The sequence below is a fragment of the Nicotiana tomentosiformis genome, chromosome 6 (assembly GCF_000390325.3).
Source record: "Nicotiana tomentosiformis chromosome 6, ASM39032v3, whole genome shotgun sequence".
Classification (NCBI taxonomy): domain Eukaryota; kingdom Viridiplantae; phylum Streptophyta; class Magnoliopsida; order Solanales; family Solanaceae; genus Nicotiana; species Nicotiana tomentosiformis.
Genome location: NC_090817.1, coordinates 87,589,766 through 87,603,738, shown reverse-complemented (window position 1 = coordinate 87,603,738; position 13,973 = coordinate 87,589,766). Strand labels below are relative to the sequence as shown.

The window sequence follows — 13,973 nt, the reverse complement described above, 5'->3', positions numbered from 1 at the left end:
CCTCGCAATATAGTTCTTTTTGTGGTAATTTTATTGTGGGGGTTTGTGATAACCTCCGCAAATCGTATTAACTTGTGGAGCTTTGTAAATCACCGCAATTTAATATAATATGTAGCGGTTAATAATCCCTAATTTATTTATTTATTTCACCTTATATTTTGTAAAAACGTTGCATAAAAGTGAAGGAGTTTGATCAAAATGACCAATTTGATATAATTTACGACTATTTCTAACCTCAATATAAATTGAACCATTCTCCCGACTCTATTTGTTCAACTATGTTTTGATTATAGTTAATTGAAAAGGTCTTAATTAAATATGTCGTTATTATATCTTGTCTTTTCTTGAATAAGATTACAAGATTAGGTTCTTGTTGCACAACGTCACCTATGAGTAATAAATAATAGATTAATTGCAAAGACTTAAAAGTGGGATTAGAGATGACAAAACTTTGGCGCGATTGATGTGAGTCGTTTGAATTGCTAGCTAGAGTTAGTTTGAGAGAATAATTATAAAAATTACTGCTTTTGATCGAGAGATAATTATGTTATGAGAGAATTCACGATCAATAAAGAATAGTTCGACAAAATTATAGGAAGCACGTTAGACGTTCATTGAAAAATACCTTTATTTACTTAGTTACTTATTTTTATTGCTTTAACAGTTGTTAATCAATAGCTTAAATATAATTTATAATTTTTATAACTCAAAAATTACTCGAACATGTCTTCTTAGTTATATTAAATAGTTATAGGTAAGCGTCATTTCTCGGTGGATTCGACTCCAAACTCTTTAGTCGGGTATTTCTAGCAATTTTTGTTATTTTTTTAGGAATAAAGTTGGACGCGATGAATGCACTTGAATGTCTTTTATTTTTAGTATAGTAGGACTTTTGAATTTACACAAATAATATTTGTAATTTTACAACTTTGTTACGTATCTAGTCATGAGTATTTAGCATTTTGAATATTAAATGAAATATTTTTATGAGTTGTTGTGAGTTTGTTCTATATTTTAATTTATTATTTGTTAGTATTTTTTGTGTTTCATTACTTTGTTATTTTCCTGTTTAATTATATTTATCCCTTATATTTAAGTATTTTTTGTTAGTAATTTAGTTATGTTTTCCATTTTTTAAATTTAAATAGTAAAAAGGAAATGAAAGAGAAAAATAGAGAAAAGAAAGATGTTAAAAGACGATATCAGCCACCATCTATATAGGTTTTAATCTGCACATTGGGGGTAATTTGGATATTAGACTCAAATTTATGGAAACGGAAAAAATTCCCTCTCCTTTTTCCCCTTTATTTTCAAAGCGCACAATTAGTTCCCTCTCTTCAACTTACAAATTAGCAGGGCTTAATTTCCTTTCTTCATCATAGCAGGGCTCAATTCCCTCTCGTGATCATCTTCTCTACAAAATAATTCGGCGCAATCCGAACAATAAAGGTTTGTACTTTATCATACTCTTCTTATTTTCTTTGCTCTGAATCGTCTTTGTTTACTTTCTAATGTAGAGTTCGTACCCGAATTTATTTTCGATATGCCTTTAGAATTTGGATCAATGTATTATTACAAGTACTGGGTTATATTTTGGTTCAATTGTTGTGTGGGTTCCTCTATTTTCGAGGTTCAATCGCAAATCTTACACTTTTAAGAGTCATCGTTGTGGAGGAAATGAGTGCGGGCTTTTGAAAAGAAGGATCTCTACTGAGAGGTTGTATATTTGTATTAGGTAGTATTTGGAAGATCTTTTATCTTTAAGGATGATTGAAGTTGTCTGTATTTTTGTTATTGGATGGATTATGTGCTTAGGATCGTGAACCCGGTACAACGCTATGCACTTTTTCTATTTCGTGTTATTCCCCTTTTATGGGGTTTGATGATTATATTCTTTGGATCTTGGATGACTAATTTTATGCACTGCATGAAGCTTTTCAAGTAAATACTTTGCAACGTCTGAGAATATTTTGTTCTTTAATTAGTCTAAAAGGACATCAAATAGGTTATGTTGTATGTATGCAACTACTGCATTCTTGTATATGAAATATGAGTACAATTACATGAACTTTTATACAACGTGCAGGTTGTTGTATATAATTATCCACTGAATCAAAGGGTATTAAGCAATGGATCAATCATCCCGGATTTGAGCTAATCACCATGGTAAAGCATTCTTTGCTGTTTGTTTACATGTACAAATGTGTTTGGACTTTGTTTATCCAAAACTATTTCAACAGTATTTTTGAGCAATTTATCTATGAATTAATTGCTGGAGCAACCTGGCCGTCACTCTTATCCTTTGACGGACAAGTTGTTTCTATCCTTGTGCAATAAGGGCTCTATCTTCTATTTCTGAATACAAGCTTGGTGAGCCATCATCGTCTTACATTAACTAGAGTACAACATTAAACTTTGGCTAGCAGTTCCAGCTTGTCTTTTTGAAGCCTTATTTAAAATCTGAACATGTCTTGTCATTATAAAAGCTATCCAATAACTAGCCAGAGCAAGTGCTAGAGATCATATTGTCACGACCCAAAATCCTACTAGTCGTGATGGTACCTAACCCAACCCGTTAGGTAATCCAATTTCCAACTATCCAATTCTAATGAAATTTATTAAAAGAAAATATCTAAAACCGATACTTCTCCCCAAGAACTGGTAGTACACATCATGAGCTTCTAAGAATAGAGTATACAAGGCGAAAATGAAATAAATACATAGTTTGTTTGAATAATACATAAACAGAGCTTTTATAAATCTAAGGCTACCCTGAACAAGAGGCAGCTACAACAGGAATGCAGGTACATCTTCAAATCCCGCAACCATCGAGCACATCAACAACAACAGCCAACATCTGCACGCAATGTGTAGAAGTGTAGTATCAGTACAACCGACCCCATGTACTGAGTAAGTAACAAACCTAGCCGTAGGTTAAAAGTAGTGACGAGCTTCCACCAAGGTCGGGTCCAAAACCAATAGTCCACAACAATCCATAACAACATAAAGCAAATAATACTAGAAATAACTCAGGGATAAAATACTCAGCCAAGTAATGATTTCAAAAAAAAAATAGTAAGTTTTTTCTTTCAAATACATTAGTGAAAATCCAAATCGTTTGCCAAAATTGCCAATAATATGAATAGTTTGAAAACAATAAATTTCTCCAAAAATCTTCTCAATAATAAATAATATATATCATTTTCTTTCCGGATAACCCGTGTAAAACAAATACATCACTATGCCCATCTGTCAAAAATGTGTGAGAAATTATGAATGATGTGATGTTGTACAGCATGAGGAAAAGTACATCTCTATGCCTGTATGTCATGTGTGCATGCCAATGCGATGCAACTCAATGATAAAATCATAAACAGCCCCTCGGGCAGAACATCACTCATATACAACCCATCGGGCAAACCTCACAGTCACTCGTGCCACTCGGGCATACCTCACAATAACTCTTGCCACTCGGGCATACCTCACAATCACTCATTCCTCCCAGTCACTCATCACTCGGCACTCAGTAGGTACCTTCGCTCGCTGGGGGTGGGTGTGTACAGACTCCGGATGGGATCTTTCATCCCAAGCGCTATAATCTGCACGGACAACTCACGTGCGATAATAATAAAGTATACTGCAGGCGGGCAACCCCGATCCACACTCATCCTCACAATCAGGCCCTCGACCGATATCAAACATGTTGCGACGTGCAACCCGATCCCATAAATATGTAACATGCTGTGGCGAGCAGCCCGATCCCATAAATATGCAACATGTTGCGACGTGCAGCCCGATCCCATGAATATGAAACATAAATCAAGCCCTCGGCCTCACTCAGACATAAACCTCTCAAGCCACTCGAGCATCTCAGTAAAACAGGGCATTCGGCCCAAAACATTTTTATGCATCAAAATAGAGTCATAAAACTGAGTTATGATATGCAATGAAATGAATATGACTGAGTATGACTTTTCAATTTAACACAATAATTCACAGCAGTATGACCTCTGCGGGTCCCAATAATACTGGCACATAGCCTTAACATGATTTGTAATATGCTTTTTAGCTCAATTTCTTTAACACATAAAACCGCATGGAAAATACCAAGGTTATTTAACTATAAAATTACACATAAACAATTATGTCACAATTTCTATAGTGCACGCCCACACGCCCGTCACCTAGCATGTGCGTCACCTCCCAACAATTCACAAAATACATATATTCAGGGTTCATACCCTCAACTCCAAGATTAGAAGAGTTACTTACCTCAATCCAAGCAAATTCTTTATTCCAATAAACCTTTTCCTCGTGATTCGGCCTCCGAACACCTCGAATTTTAGTCAAAATAATTTGATACAATCAACACGAGGTATAGGAATCAATTCCATATGAAAATGCTAATTTTCCATAAAAATTCGAAATTTAGCTCAAAAATCGCATGTGGGACCCACGTATCGGAACCAGACAAAAATTACAAAATCCGAACACCCGTTCCGATACGAGTCCAACCATACAAAAATTATCAAATTCCGACATCGGATTGACCTTCAAATCTTGATTTTACATTTTTGGAAGACTTTATAAAAATATATTTTTCTTCCATAAATTCACGGATTCATGATGTAAATGAATATGGAATCATGAAATATAATCAATATAGGATAAGGAACACTTACCCCAATGTTTTCCCGTAAAAATCGCCCAAAAATCGCCTACACCGAGTTCCATAAACTCAAAAATGAGTAAAAATGGCAAGAACCCCGTTTTATAGACCCTCAACTGTTTCAGGCATCACAGGTAGCGTGGGGCGCTGCTTGTGGCGCAGTTTCCAGCATCCCAGAATTCCCAGCGCCAGGGCTAGCGCCCCACGCTACCCTGGGTGCTCGCGGCGACAGAAAAATCTTTCCCGACACGGAAATAGGCATAACTCTCTCTTACGATGTCCGAATTCAACGATTCTTTTTGTTATGGCTCCGTAATTTCAATACGGATCTAATACTTCAATCAAAACTGAATTTGGAGCTCATTTGATTAATGTGATACCTCATATTCTTGAAGAATCGACATCGAATATTCTAGGTTCGATGCCGAAACATAGCAAATCAATCCGTAATGAACTCAAATTTTGTTTACAAGTCATAAATGACATAACGAAGCTATTCAAGACTTCAAATAGTATAAAGGAGAGTAATTACTCAAAACGACAAGTCGGGTCATTACATTCTCCCCCACTTAAACATACGTTCGTCCTCGAACGTGCCTAGAGTTGTTTCCAAGCCATCAAATCACTATTTCACTTTACCACGTACATACCCGGGGGTGAACCCACGTCACCCTATTCCATATAGGCTTGACAACACAATCCAACTGAATTCATTAATTTAACTCTAGCCCATAAACCTTGGAATTTAATTTCCAACCTTTAGAATTTCTTTCAAGACACGAATCTTACATTTATACACTTTATGAGTTTGAACAAGGTGTATCAAGCCATAACTATCACCACGGATATAATCAACCAACATATCACACAACTCGCTTGCTCGTAACACCATTCCCGATCGCAGTGACTACTCCAAAACCAACTGCATACTAGTATTAAACCCATATCGAACCAAACCTCATCCCAAAACCTTCGTACACTGTTGATAATAAAAGAAACACGCGAAATAAACAAGTCATGGAGCTCTCTTGCCCCAACCAGAACCATAATCGCTTTTTGAGCCGACTTTCAATATTATCCTCCCTAACATGCCGTAATCAAACATGATAGTACCCATTCGAGGTCCAATGACCTTATATTACTAAACACAACTATTTCCACAGACATGCCGCACCAATATAACTCAGAGCCACAACCCGTGTCATATGTCCACCAATACGCAACAATTCAAATGTACTCAGTCATGAAAAATGACTCAAATGAGAGAACTGCCCCACAATATTAATAACTACTGCCACAACGAAATGCTGAAAATTCATCATACACCGTAGAACCATCACCCGATTCTAACACAAGGTTCATACCTTAACATAGCTCCGCTGTAATGTGTGTCCCCATCCAAACGTTGGTCCATATAATATACCATGAGCCACCCTGCTCAAAATCAATAACCACGGAGAGGCAAATGACAAAAATGCCACACAAAACCTGAAAGAACATAACCATTACGCAATCGATCATGCAATACCCAAATACTCATCACGCTCAAATTCCACTATAAAACTCAAATAGGACCGCATCATCTGTGCACATAACCAATGAATCACAACTCCTCGTAGCATGAAGGAGCAACTCACAGATCATCTGAGAACACGAATAAGCTCAACATCAACCGAATGACACATCCCTCAACAATAGCAGTATGGAGCCAACCATTCCGGCTCGGTGTAGAATACACATCTTAATTGGGCCTACCAATGGACCGCTGAATCAACTCGGGTTACCCACAAATAGATAAAAGTTCTTCCGAAACTCCATAATGACTGAATCATAATACATTCTATCATCTGGCTAGCTCCGGCCATAACTTCACAGTCCACAAATATGAAACAACCTGCTCCTGGGAACTCCCAATCTCCAAATCAATAGAACACGCGAATCACTATATTTGATTCCATCTCCACCGCTCGAATGTCTAACACATCGCTCATACACGATCATTCTACGAGGAATATTTCTCTTATTCTTTCGTGCCACATAGCAACATCTTAAAATCAGCAGTCGATCAACCAGGAAAGTGCCGCAATACCTATAAAATATCCATAATTCAAAACATAGTGCGCCCTTTTTTTTTTTAATATACCCTATACTCACGTAATACCAAATAATTATAGCATCCGTCTAAACATCGAAAATTGTTCATGCCCTTTAAGAATTTATGACCTCTCTTTCAAAGCTAAACCGTGACCTTGCACAAACCAACCTTAATCCCACACAACACACCGCATCTATCATGCCATCATGTGAAAAGTACAAAAATCTTATTATCAACTTTGAGTCACCAAAAATTTACATACCATTTTAGTTAGAAACCTTTCTCTTGCTTCTTTCTAGGAGGAAATCACAATACATAACACGTTCTCCACACCGGTAGAAACCATCAAGAATTCTTTGGAATCCATTTGCACAACCAAGCCGCCAGGACCGAATCTCTCCAACTCATCCAAGCCACGCAGGTCACCAAACCCAAGAATATTGCCACAAAAACATCTGTAAAGTCTTACCACGTCGTAATTATCCAAAGGACTGATCCTACCATTACCATACTGGTCCAGTCTACTACCCAGTTGTCCTATTTCACCAAGTCCGTTCCGAATTTGCCTCCACATTAATACTCCTCCTTGCTAAAATACCACGATCTTTAACCACAACTCACCCCACAACCTAACATAGAACCACAACGCCCTACGACCCATAAGCAACTGTACTCTTCTTAAGCACATTCAAAACTACTACAACTGTAACCCTTACTCTGAGAATACCTTATGTGAATTTGAAAATTTTCTTCTTACCTTCCTTATACAAAAGTGTTGAATCCATAGTTATACAGAATTTCCGCAAGTCCAGGCACCATCAAACGAAAATCTTAGATTTTATCCATACGGGAGTCCGGAAACATTCTCAATTGCTATATATAATTCTCAAACCCACTGGAATTTTCTCGGGAGTCATCCACTTTGCTCAGATTTAATTGCACCGCCCAAATGGGTCGAAAGACACGTGCCACATTAGCACAACAACACTCAAAGAAGTAACTCTACTTTAACACCACCTATCAAATTTATACTCTGTGCGCACTACATCATTCACCCATAACAACTCACTCATCTCGCGAATTTCATTTACTCATACGTGCAATATAATCCTTAACCATGAATTTCCTTATTCGAGTCATCCTCGATCTCAACTTTTGCAAGTCATAGCTATCCCACAAGTATGCCTCAGACCAAAATTAAAATTTAACACCTAACCATGAAATCAAATTGTCAATAGCAGACTCCCCCACTTGGCTCAAAGTCATAGATTAAAACATTCCATAACTCACAATACCAATACTCTATTACTGCCATAATGCCACAGTCCGTCCAATGAAACTTCTTCCCAAGTTCATACAACGCCAACCATAAAAATACCTCAATCATCCGCTAAGCTCGTATTCATCCTCTTAACACACACGTCAACTTTCTCAACCAGATTCAGATTCAAATCTCCACCCATACACCTCGTCGTTAGAAAATAAACTCTTTACTCACATCATAAGGAATACTCCTACGTAGATTACTCCGCAGAGAATAACCCACCTGCTTAACCTCAAATTGGTATCTTGATATACCCTTTCGCAGTCACAATTACTATGCAATCACTTGGTCTATCTGAGTTCAAACTCACTAACCAGACATGAGAAATTAATATGTCCCAAAATTTAACAATCGTGAATGATCCTTCAAAACATTCATACTGGAGACCGTACGCCACATCAATTCGAAAATCAAGCACCTAATGGACTTTCCTTTACATTTCAAGGAAACACTTCTCGTCATATTCAAATCGTCTTAACACATCTCGCATTTATATCATTTTCATCACAAAGCCATTCCGCCGCTCATTGAGCCACAAATTCCACTGTAGGGTCATTACCGGACATATGAGTCAAGTTACAACTGAAGCTACCGAGCTCAAGTTGTGGTCTAACCATGGCCTCAAGTACTCCAGACTGGCCCATCACCAAAACACAGAATACACACCTCGAACCTCATTCATAGAATCACAAGCCGGCGATGCACAGCTGATACCGAGCGCTCATGTGCGCATACGAATACGTGGAAAGAATTCAAAGAGTTATATTTCAAGCTGAATCAATTCCGTACGATAAGGAAAGAAAGATGGAAAATTATCCTAAATGCCTTGTAGCCTCTCGAAGATAAGTATGGACGTCATCATACCGATCCACAAGATACTACTAGACACTTGCTCATGACTTGTAGAACCTATGAACCTAGAGCTCTGATACTAACTTGTCACGACCCAAAATCCCACTAGTTGTGATGGTACCTAACCCAACCCGTTAGGTAATCCAATTTCCAACTATCCAATTCTAATGAAATTTATTAAAAGAAAATATCTAAAATCGATAATTCTCCCAAGAACTGGTAGTACAAATCATAAGTTTCTAAGAATAGAGTATACAAGGCGAATATGAAATAAATACATAGTCTGTTTGAATAATACATAAACAGAGCTTTTATAAATTTAAGGCTACCCTGAACAAGAGGCAACTACAACAGGAAAGCAGGTACATCTTCAAATCCCGCAACCATCGAGCACAACAACAACATCCAACATCTGCACGCAATGTGCAGAAGTGTAATATCAGTACAACCGACTCCATGTACTGAGTAAGTAACAAACCTAGCCGTAGGTTAAAAGTAGTGACGAGCTTCCACCAAGGTCGGGTCCAAAACCAATAGTACACAACAATCCATAACAACATAAAGCAAATAATACCAGAAATAACTCAGGGCTAAAATACTCAGCCAAGTAATGATTTCAAAAAAATAAATAGTAGTTCTTTCTTTCAAATACATCAGTGAAAATCCAAATCATTTGCCGAAGTTGCCAATAATATGAATAGTTTGAAAATAATAAATTTCTCCAAAAATCTTCTCAATCATAAATAATATATATCATTTTCTTTCCGGATAACCCGTGTAAAACAAATGCATCACTATGCCCATCTGTCAAAAATGTGAGAAATTATGAATGATGTGATGTTGTACAACATGAGGAAAAATACATCTCTATGCCTGTATGTCATGTGTGCATGCCAATGCGATGCAACTCAATGATAAAATCATAAACAGCCCCTCGGGCAGAACATCACTCATATACAGCCCATCGGGCAAACCTCACAGTCACTCGTGCCACTCAGGCATACCTCACAATCACTCTTGCCACTCGGGCATACCTCACAATCACTCAGCACTCGGCACTCGCACTCAGTAGGTACCTGCGCTCACTGGGGGTGTGTTCAGACTCCGGAGGGGATCCTTTATCCCAAGCGCTATAATCTGCACGGACAACTCACGTGCGATAATAATAAAGTATGCTGCAGGCGGGCAGCCCCGATCCACACTTATCCTCACAATCAGGCCCTCGACCGATATCAAACATGCTGCGGCGGGCAGCCCGATCCCATAAATATGCAACATGCTGCGGCGTGCAGCCCGATCCCATGAATATGAAACATAAATCAGGCCCTCGGCCTCGGTCAGACATAAACGTCTCAAGCCACTCGGCCATCTCAGTAAAACAAGGCATTCGGCCAAAACATTTTTATGCATCAAAATAGAGTCATAAAACTGAGTTATGATATGCAATGAAATGAATATGACTGAGTATGACTTTTCAATTTAACACAATAATTCACAACAATATGACCTCTGTGGGTCCCAATAATACTGGCACATAGCCTCAACATGATTTGTAATATGCTTTTCAGCTCAATTTCTTTAACACATAAAACCGCATGGAAAATACCAAGGTTATTTAACTATAAAATTCCACATAAACAATTATGTCACAATTTTTATAGTGCACGCCCACACGCCCGTCACCCCACATGCCCGTCACCTAGCATGTGCGTCACCTCCCAACAATTCACAAAATACATATATTCAGGGTTCATACCCTCAACTCCAAGATTAGAAGAGTTACTTACCTCAATCCAAGCAAATTCTTTATTCCAATAAACCTTTTCCTCGTTATTCGGCCTCCGAACACCTCGAATTTTAGTCAAAATAATTTGATACAATCAACACGAGGTATAGGAATCAATTCCATATGAAAAATGCTAATTTTCCATAAAAATTCGAAATTTAGCTCAAAAATCGTATGTGGGGCCCACGTATCGGAACCAGACAAAAATTACAAAATCCGAACACCCGTTCCGATACGAGTCCAACCATACAAAAATTATCAAATTCCGACATCGGATTGACCTTCAAATCTTGATTTTACATTTTTGGAAGACTTTATAAAAATATGATTTTTCTTCCATAAATTCACGGATTCATGATGTAAATGAATATGGAATCATGAAATATAATCAATATAGGATAAGGAACACTTACCTCAATGTTTTCCCGTAAAAATCGCCCAAAAATCGCCTACACCGAGCTCCATAAACTCAAAAATGAGTAAAAATGGCAAGAACCCCGTTTTATAGACCCTCAGCTGTTTCGGGCGTCACAGGTAGCGTGGGGCGCTGCCTGTGGCGCACTTTCCAGCACCCCAAAATTCCCAGCGCCAGGGCTAGCGCCCCACGCTACCCTGGGCGCTCGCGGCGACGGAAAAATCGTTTCCGACACGGAAATAGGCATAACTCTTTCATACGATGTCCGAATTCAACGATTCTTTTTGCTATGGCTCCGTAATTTCAATACGGATCTAATACTTCAATCAAAACTGAATTTGGAGCTCATTTGCTTAATGTGATACCACATATTCTTGAAGAATCGACATCGAATATTCTAGGTTCGATGCCGAAACATAGCAAATCAATCCGGAATGAACTCAAATTTTGCGTACAAGTCATAAATGACATAACGAAGCTATTCAAGACTTCAAATAGTATAAAGGAGAGTAATTACTCAAAACGACAAGTCGGGTCGTTACACATATTGAAGTAACTTTGTCATATTCTTCCATTTCCCTTTTCATGGTGCATGGCCTTTTTGGGTGAAAGAAGCATGGTAATTCTGTATCCATTCATGTAGATGTTTTTAGGATTTTGTGTGATTTCCAGTTTAGCATTTTTTATTTGCACAAAATTAAAAAGGGGAAGTTCTTTTCCTTTTTGTTTTTGCACTTTTGCTAATTCTAGTTTTTTAATGTTTTCTGCCTCTTCAATGTTGCTTTAGATAGTTGAATTTAATAACAGGAAATCATGTATGTAATTACAGGAAATCAAATTTTAATGATTCTTTTTTTATTGGTCAATAATTTTTTTGTTGGCCTTGCATTTTGTTTATAATGTCAAGGTGATGCACATCCATTGCAAGATAAATCCCCCACCAGTGCAAAGGTTTGGTGGGATGTATGATAGCATTGATGTGTAAGTTATGTTTCTTAACTTTTTTGGCTAGACATCTTTTTAGAGAAAACTTAATTTATATAACATACTTCTTTATTATAGGAAGCTACAACCATTGAAGAATATTTGCAGCATTGAATCTAGTTGGATTGAAACAAAAAAAATGGTAGCCTTCGGAACAAATGAACATGGTTAGTTCAATGGCATCTTGCTATATGGCTACAGGTAAACGAAAACTTGAGATATAAGTCTAAATTCACATCTTAAATAAATTGATTGCCTATGAATTTCTTTTATCCCTTAACACTATTGTTTACAGAATTATACTGCAATATAAGAAACAACAAAGATCTCTGGCATTCTTATTGTGAGAATTGATTCTGCTAGCTACTTTTCCAACTCCAATTACATGAACTACAGGTACTAATTGTTTTAATTAGCCTACCAATATCGTTTTCTTAAAGCACTAGACTTTTGGATTTGCATGAAAGTGGTAGTTTTGAAGGATACTGTGATATGGTTAATTGATGAAGAAGAACAACTGAAAGAAACTAATCAGCCAAACTTAAAGAATTTCGATAGTTCAGTTTCGATAGTTGAGATGTCACATAAGTTATCTCCTAAATTTTCAATCCTTTCCTGTCTTTCCCCCAGATAGTGTTAAGTAATATAGAGTAATTTGTAACATACTCTTTCGCAGTTGTTACTGATACATATACTAGGGGAATCCATGCCTTAAAGATTTGATTATGTCCTAATGTTAGAATCCTATAGAGGTAACTTGTATGTTGATAATTAGTAATTATCATGAATATATCGGTAGAATTTATGCTACCAGATAGAGTAGCTTGTGATGAGATATGCGGTAATTACTTTGTACTTTAGCTCTTATTCAAGTGAATATCTAACAAATTCAGTGGAATGTTTGTGTTAAACCAAGTACCTGACATTTATGTGTAAGAGATTTAATTTGAAGCTTTTGTCTTTTTCATGTCACTAGAGTTTTCCATTTATCCTTTTAGAAAAATTCTAGTTGTTTATAAGCGTTTTCTGAAGTATTTTTATTTCAATGTTTTAGCATAGTGATGCTGAGAGTGAGCCTACTTCATTGGGATGCTAGAGTATCACCAGATGACAACAATTCGAATCACTTAGCAAATACTTAGCACTTTTGTATTTTATTTATTTATTATGGAACTACTCTAGATTGTATTATGTTTAAGTTACCATATATAGTTTAAATTTGAATATGTGATGTTTGTTATTATTGATACTTTTCTTTATGGAATTTGATTTATGTTATGTGAGTTATTTAATAAAATAATTTATTGAATCTTAGAACTGAGGTTTTCATAAAAAATTAAAAGACAATATTTCCACCTTAAAAAATTGTGGCAGTGTTTATAACTGCTGCATATTAGTTTTTTTTAAAGATTAAGATCATATTGTGGAGGTTTATAATTCCCACAAAATATATTTTTAACACATTGGGATTATATTGCCGGGGCTATAAACTGCCGCTGACTTTCTTTGAAAACCTCCGCAAATTAAAATTTTATTTTGTGGCGGTTGTCGTGGCAGTTTTGAAAAATTACCACAAATATGTTTATGGCGAACATAACTATGGCGTTTTCCGAAACCGCCACAATTATTTTGTGGGGGTCAAGAATTGCCTCAAATCGACAAGAAAACCCCAACAAATTGAGCATTTTCTTGTAGTGCTGCCTGTCTGCTGTCGACATCCGTTAATATTATTTGTCTCAAATTTTTTGTCAATTTCCCTGCTAAAGTTGGACCTGGCTCCGATGATTGAACCTCCATTGGAATTGTTGAAGTCTCTTCAGATGAGTGTGTATTTGTAGTAAAGATTTC

General features: G+C 36.9%; 1 long non-coding RNA gene across 3 annotated transcripts; it reads left to right on the top strand.

Annotated features, from left to right (window-relative positions):
* Positions 1-1,303: 1,303 nt before the first annotated feature.
* On the top strand, positions 1,304-13,368 carry LOC104084682 (uncharacterized). Of its 3 annotated transcripts, XR_683659.4 has the most exons (6): positions 1,309-1,449; positions 2,087-2,166; positions 12,049-12,122; positions 12,204-12,326; positions 12,421-12,521; positions 13,180-13,368. It is a non-coding gene; the product is annotated as an uncharacterized lncRNA (long non-coding RNA). The 3 variants fall into 3 exon arrangements; XR_001967019.3 differs by lacking the exon at positions 2,087-2,166 and having other exon boundaries at positions 1,304-1,449; XR_011408726.1 differs by lacking the exons at positions 2,087-2,166; positions 13,180-13,368 and adding an exon at positions 12,802-13,146 and having other exon boundaries at positions 1,304-1,449.
* The last annotated feature ends 605 nt before the right edge of the window (positions 13,369-13,973 follow it).